General features: G+C 52.2%; 1 pseudogene; it reads left to right on the forward strand.

Moving 5' to 3' along the window:
• The first annotated feature begins 3,017 nt into the window (after positions 1 to 3,017).
• On the forward strand, positions 3,018 to 4,986 carry LOC137794799 (piggyBac transposable element-derived protein 4-like; annotated as a pseudogene).
• Positions 4,987 to 7,883: the final 2,897 nt, after the last annotated feature.

A 7,883-nucleotide genomic window follows, 5' to 3' on the forward strand; every position in this document is an offset into this window, starting at 1 on the left:
CTATTTCATTTTGGTTTGTTTTTCATTCCGGTTAGCCAGATAAATCGCGCCATCCGGATAGAGTGAATTTGATTGTGGTTGGATGAGAAGTATATACCATTCCGACACCCTATTGGTTTTTTACGCGATGCACCTGAACATGACACAAATCAACCGTTACAATCACGTCACTCTCAAGCAAGAACAGCAGAGAAGCCGATTGCAAATATGTCCGTCTCGGAGAACGCGCGACGAGAAATACGCGCCGCCGAATAGCTGTTGTGCCGGGAGGGACAGTCACGTTCAATGCGTGAGACTTGAGAGCCCCGATACTTCCGTCTCTCTGCTCCTCTCTGCCGGCGGTTCCCCAGTTGCGCGAGTTTCTCCAGCGACTGTCTGTTTGAGGTAAATAGGATGTCTATACAGTTGATAGGTTTACAGATGCGCTCCATAGCGGGGAGTTTAAAAAGGAACCAAAGCGCCTATGACTTTTTTTTGCCGTGAGATATGGCTGGTATGGACTTTTTTCAACATACATATTACAATACTTATAGGCAACTAGTTATTATCATGTCTTCCGCTCCATGAAATGCATGTTAATGCTCAGTAGTACACATATGGTACTTTCATTGTAATAAAATGTGATCATTTTCAATGGGCATATATATGCAGCTGAAACAGGCAGCCTAGTGCATCCCACATTTTTCAATATACCATTTTAATACAACATTATGGCCTTTAGAAAAATGATTGTTTTGAGGGGAGGTGGGGAAGTGCAGTATAGGCCCCTGAGACGCGGCTTAAGAAATCGTACTGAATGGGAAAAATAAATTCCCCTTACATTACTTTTACTGTTTTACTTTCAAGTAGTTTTGAAACCCAGTACTTTTATACTTTTACTTAAGTAAAAGGCTTGAGTTCTACTTTTTCAAAATATTTTTAAATCCTAGTATCTATACTTCTACTTAAGTAATTAATGTGAATACTTTTGACACCGCTGCTTAGTATGACAGCTTAAGTATTCATGAAAGTATCATACAATTTGAAGTTCCGATGTGCTGAGACACAATATTTATGGAACGTTTTTTTAAAAAAGAATTCTTTAAGAAAATCTAGTTTTCAAGTCTGTTCAGTGTGAAACGTCGTTTAAGAGCATACAAATGAATTAATGCAGCTCACTGGCATTATGAAAGCTTAAGATCTCATGAAAGTACCATGCAATTTGAAGTTCAGATGTTCTGAGACAGTTTCTTCATGGAACGTTTTAAAAAAAAGAATTGTTTAACCCTCCTGTTGTCCTCTGGGTCAAAAAGACCCACGTTCAAGTTTTTATGTATTTGTCTATATCGCGGTCTTGGGGTCACAAAATTGATCCACTACCAGTGTATACGTATGCCTGCATGCTGGGGTCTAAATGACCCCCGTTTATCACCGAGCCCTCCCCTCGCCGTCGTCCCTGGGGTCATAATGACCCGCGTTTATCGCCGAGCTCCCGGCCTCGTCCCTAGGTCGAAATGACCCGCGTTTATCGCTGAGCTCCCGGCCTCGTCCCCTGGCATCGTCCCCGGGATCTAAATGACCCGCGTTTATCGCCGAGCCCTCCCCTCGCCGTCGTCCCTGGGGTCATAATGACCCGCGTTTATCGCCGAGCTCCCTGCCTCATCCCTGCCTCGTCCCTGCCTCGTCCCTGGGTCGAAATGACCCGCGTTTATCGCCGGCCTCGTCCCCTGGCATCGTCCCCGGGGTCTAAATGAGCTGCGTTTATCACAGAGCCCTCCCCTTGCCGTCGTCCCCAAAGTCCTAATGACCCGCGTTTATCGCCGAGCTCCTGGCCTCGTCCCTGGCCTCGTCCCTGGCCTCGTCCCTGGCCTCGTCCCTGGCCTCGTCCCTGGGGTCAGAAGGACCCGTGTTTATCACTGAGCTCCTGGCCTCGACGTCGTCCCCGCGTTTATTGCCGAGCTCCGGGCCCCGTCCCTGGGGTCTAAATGACCCGCGTTTATCGCCGAGCCCTCCCCTCGCCGTCGTCCCTGGGGTCAGAATGATCCGCGTTTATCACCGAGCTCCTGGCCTCGCCGTTGTCCCTCGGGTCAGAATGACCCGCGTTTATCGCCGAGCTCCTGGCCCCATCCCTGGGGTCATAATGACCCCGCATTTACCACCGAGCTCCTGGCCTCGTCCTTGGGTCAGAATGACCCTCGAGTTTGAGCGAGCCCTCGGCCTTGTCCTTGTGTCGAAATGACCCGAGTTTTACATTGTATTACAAGTCATACCGTATGCCAAATGTAAATAAATAAATAAATAATACAAATAAAGAAATGACAAGACAGTTGCATTGTATTGTTTTAAAAATTTTTTATTTAGTCATCACCAGTGCTACAAGCAACGACACAGAACACACACACACACACACACACACACACACACACACACACACACACGCAGACACACACACACACACACACAAATGTTTCCGCCACAGAAACACGGTTTGAAATGCAGACGACCGACGTAGCGTTCGACCTCCCCCGCGAGCTCTTTCATTCTCCGGTAGCACTGCAAGATGTGGTTCCGGGGCGTGCCCCCGTAAAAGTAACACCTCGAGTAACATCTCAACAAGTAACATCTCGATCTTCAGAGGCCTTTGGGTAGGCACACCCTCCCCGGGCGTAGTAAGCGTGCCGATTCAGAAACGTGTCGCCGGGGGGCACCCGACTTGAGACGATCGGGTCGCACTTGGCGCACCGGTGAGCGTCTCCCGACCCCGTGCGATCCACGGAGCCCGGCTCGCCCAAACAGGCGAACCAATGTTCGGATTCGGTCGCGGCGGCGGCGCCCACCCCTCGGGCAAACGCGGAATCGTCAAAGGCCTGGTCCCGGCCCCCCCCCTCGATCAACGCCGTCGGACCCGACTCTCCACGCTCTCAGCAGCGGCGCCGACGCTTGGTCCGCCCTCTGTGGAAACATCACCCGTCGACTGGCTTCTCGCGTACGAGCGAGAGGAGCGGCCGTCGCCGGACGCCGTGCTGAGGCCACCGGGGCCGCCGGGGCCCACCGCGTACGCAAAGTCCCACGCGCGTGACATCGCCTCGACGTTCCGCATGTTTGTCGCGCTGAACAAGGAGAGGATCGTCCTGGACATGACCAATCTGGAGGGCTCCCGAAAATATGGCGACGGCTGGAAAGGGATGGACGAGACCGACCTGCGAGCCTACGTGGGGCTGCTGATTTTGGCGGGCGTGTACAGGTCTCAGGGCGAGGCCGCGGCAAGCCTGTGGGACGCCGAGAGCAGCAGGGCCGTGTTCCGCGCCATCATGTCGCTCAAGCGCTTTTACGAGTACTCCAGGCTCCTGCGCTTCGATGAACGCGAGACGAGAAGCACGAGGCGCCAGACAGACAAACTGGCCGCCGTGCGAGACCTCTGGGACGCGTGGGTGCGGCGGCTGCCGCTCCTCTACAACCCCGGGCCCGAAGTGATGGTGGACGAGCAACTGGTTCCATTCAGAGATAGGTGCGCTCGGCCATACGGCTTCCGCTTTTCGTCGACGACGATAATGTGCTTTCCTCTCGTCGTCGCCGCCACTCTCCTCTACTGCGCTGTCCTCTTCTCTCCTCGCCCTCTCGTCGCCGCCGCTCTCCTCTGCCGTGCTATGCTCTCGCCTCGTCTCCTCTCGTCGCCCTCTCGTCGCCCTCTCGTCGCCGCCGCTCTCCTCTGCTGCGCTATCCTCTCGTCTTGTCTCGTCTCGTCGCCGCCGCTCTCCTCTGCGCTCTGCTCTGTGTTATCCTCTCCTCTCGTCTCCTCTCGTTACCTCTCACCGCTGCTCTCCTCTGCGCTATCCTCTCCTCTCGTCTCCTCTCGTCGCCGCTGCTCTCCTCTGCTGCTCTCCTTTGCTGATCTGCTCTGCGCTATCCCCTCCTCCTCCATCCTCCATCCTCTGCTCGCTTCTCGTCGCCTCTCGTCACCTCTGCTCTCTGCTCCTCCTTTCCGCCCCCAAACGACAGGCCGCTATCCTTTCCGCCAGTACATGCCCAGCAAGCCCGCCAAGTACGGGATCAAATCCTGGGTTGCCTGCGACGCCAAATCCAGCTACGCTTGGAAGCTGCAAGTCTACACGAGAAAGCCGAGTGTCAGCGGCGGCGGACGCCCCGAGAAGGACCTGGGGCTGTGTGTTGCGCTCGACGTGACCGAGGGACTGACGGGGCGCAACATCACGTGCGACAATTTCTTCACCTCCTACGAACTCGGACGGCGGCTCCTGCTCCGGGACAACACCGTGGTGGGCACGGTTCGAAAAAACAAGCGGAAGCTCCCGGCCGAGCTGCTCGCGACCCGGCGGAGAGCCATCCCGTCATCGAGGTTCGCCTTCGCAACCGCTGCCACGCTCCTACCTCCCGAAGAAGGGCAGGAACGTGCTGCTCCTGAGCAGGGGCGACGTCAGCGACCGCCCGGACGCCAAGCCCGTCATCGTCCTCGACTACAACCGCAACAAGGGCGGCGTGGACAACCTCGACAAGGTGACCGGGACGTACAGCTGCCGGAGGATGACCGCGCGCTGGCCCCTGGTCGTCTTCCACAACGTCCTCGACGTGTCCGCCTACAACGCCTTCGTCGTGTGGAGAGAGCTCAACCCCTTCTGGCTGCCTGGCAAGCGGAACAAGAGGAGGGTGTTTCTCGAGCGGCTGGGAAGGGCTCTCGTGGCTCCGTTCATGGAGAGACGGGAGTGTCCACCCCGCACAGAGGCGTCCGCCGCCGTCTTGAATTCCATGCGGGGTGAGGGTGTGGCCAGGGCGAGCGACGGGCCCGAGGACGCCGCGCTCGCCGCCGCGCTCGCCGCCGCGCTCGCCGCCGCGCTCACCGCCGCCGTGGCGCGCGGGGCTGCGAGTCAGCGGAAGAGGTATCAGATCTGCCCGCCCAAAAAGGACTGTAAAACTTACTCCGGGTGCAAGGGGTGCAACAAGTACATCTGCAAGGGCTGCTCGCTGGTGTACTGCCCGACGTGTGCAAAATAAACCGGCCCTTGGGTGGGGGCTATACCGTGATAATATAAATGTAATATTCCTGTAGATGCTTTTCATATTCATGTCTAGTGAAGTTCAGATTATGTTAGCAAGGTCAGTACAAAACAGCCATGCTGCTGTAGTTGTGTCTAGAAATGTCTTTCCCTTGCACTTCCCAACACCCACACCTGTTTATTGACATTGGAGAGAAGCAGACTGGTCGTTGCACGTCTCTTTCTGTGAGAAAAGATGACAACACGGGATTCTCCTCCTCCTGACAGGATGGAGCGAATCAGATGTTAGGAGGAGGGGAGACGAACCTGTGACGATAAACTGTATATAAAAAGGCCCCACTTCCGTTTGTGGGGGAGTTGTTTTTTTTTGCCTACCTGAAAGTTGGTTGTTCAACTCATTGCTTTTGCAACTGCAACGCTTGTTACTTTACCTGTGATTGAGAAAATAAATTATGGAAAAGAGAGAAGCTGTCGAACTGAATTCTTCTAGAGGCTACACCAGGCTTCCAATATTGACACAAGCTAACAACCGTTCTCCTCGGGTCAAAACTCTTGTATGTGGTGTTGGGAAGGATGAGAAAAAAACATCTATTCTAATCAAGACACGAGCGATGCTCCCGGCCAAAGATTCTCCCTTACCAGCAAGTTAGGCTGAATCTGTGAGAGTAACAAATAAAGACGTAGAAAGTAATGTTTGTTCACTTTTTTTTTATTGATGTGATGTACAGAACAGCGATACATAAACATCGGCTTAGGAACGACACATTGAGACTTACCCGGAGTAATTAGCCGGGCCTTGAGTCCACGGTGGCTCATGACTCCCCGATGAAAGTTCTCGAGCACGCGATGGCACCAGGACTCAGCCTGGTGCCCGTTCACATGGCAGCGTCCCTCTGTCGGCAGCGCGTCTCCCCCCGTCTCGCAGCAAGCGTCCTTCAGTCGTGGGGGCGTTTGCAAGACGGTGGAGACGCGATGCCGACGGAAGGACCCTGCTGGGCATCCCCGATGAAAGTTCTTGAGTGTGTCCTCTGACTAGCAGCTGTGTCCCTCCCTCTGCCTGTTCACTGAGCCTGGTGCCTGTTCACTGAGCCTGGTCGTTTTTGTGAGAACTATACATACATATGAAAAGCACGGTACATTCGACCTTTACCTGTTAACTTAGACTGGTCCTCTTCACAGAGCCTGGTCATTTTGTGAGAACTATACATACATATGAAAAGCACTGTACATGCATGGTCATCTTCACTGGTCCTCTTCACTGAGCACGGTCCTGTTCACACAGCCTGTGCCTGGTCACTGAGCCTGGTCATTTTGTGAGAAATATACATACATGCATTTGAAAAGCACTGTACAAACGACCTTTACCTATTCACTTAGCCTCGTCCTCTTCACAGAGCTTGGTCATTTTGTGAGAACTATACATACATGCATATGAAAACACTATACATACACACATACAAACATACATACATACATACATACATACATACATACATACATACTAGAATACTGTATTTACAGCCTGGTCCTGTTTACTGAGCCTGTCCTGTTTACTGAGCCTCTTGGTCACTGGTCCTGGTCGCTGAGCTTGTACCTGGTCACTGAGCCTGTGCCTGTTCACTGAGCCTAGTCCTGTTCACACAGCCTGGTCCTGTTCACTTAGCCTGGTCCTTTAGTGATAACTATACACACATACATACATACATACATACATACATACATACATACATACATACATACATACATACATATGAAAACACTATACATACATATGAAAAGCACTGTACATACGACCTTTACCTGTTCACTTCGCCTGGTCCTCTTCACAGAGCCTGGTAATTTTGTGAAAACTATACATACATGCATATGAGAATACTGTACATACAGCCTGGTCCTATTCACTGATTCTGGTCCTGTTTACTGAGCCTGGTCATGTTCACACAGCCGGGTCCTCTTCACTGAGCATGGTCATCTTCACTGAGCCTGGTCCTCTTCACTGATCCTGTTTACACAGCCTGGTCCTATTCACACAGCTTGTGGCTGTTCACAGAGTCTGGTACTGTTCACACAGCCTGTGCTTGGTCACTGGTCCTGGTCCCTGAGCTTGTATCTGGTCACTGAGCCTGTGCCTGTTCACTGAGCTTAGTCCCTGAGCTTGTACCTGGTCACTGAGCCTGTGCCTGTTCACTAAGCCTGGTCCTGTTCACACAGCCTGGTCCTGTTCACTTAGCCTGGTCATTTTGTGATAACTATACATACATACATACATACATACATACATACATACATACATACATACATACATACATACATACATACATACATACACATGAAAAGCAGTGTACATACAACCTTTACCTGTTCACTTTGCCTCGTCCACTTCACAGAGCCTGGTCATTTTGTGAGAACTATACATACATACGAAAAGCATACATGCATATGAGAATACTGTACATACAGCCTGGTCCTGTTTACTGAGCACGGTCCTCTTCACTGAGCATGGTCCTCTTCACTGAGCCTGGTCCTCTTCACACAGCCTGTGCCTGGTCGCTGGTCCGGGCCACTGAGCTTGTACCTGGTCACTGAGCCTAGTCCTGTTCACACAGCCTCGTCCTGTTCACTTAGCCTGGTCATTTTGTGAAAACTATGCCTGGTCAAACATATGAAAACACTATACTAACATACATATGAGGATACTGTACATACAGCCTGGTCCTGTTCACTGATTCTGGTCCTGTTTACTGAGTCTGGTCATGTTCACACAGCTGGGTCCTCTTCACTAAGCACGGTCCTCTTTACTGAGAATGGTCATCTTCACTGAGCCTGGTCCTCTTCACTGATCCTGTTCACACAGCCTGGTCCTATTCACACAGCTTGTGGCTGTTCGCAGAGTCT

This window comes from Clinocottus analis, unplaced genomic scaffold, assembly GCF_023055335.1.
Source record: "Clinocottus analis isolate CAN_PGR_092001 unplaced genomic scaffold, fCliAna1.0.p SCAF_26, whole genome shotgun sequence".
Taxonomy (NCBI): Eukaryota; Metazoa; Chordata; class Actinopteri; order Perciformes; family Cottidae; genus Clinocottus; species Clinocottus analis.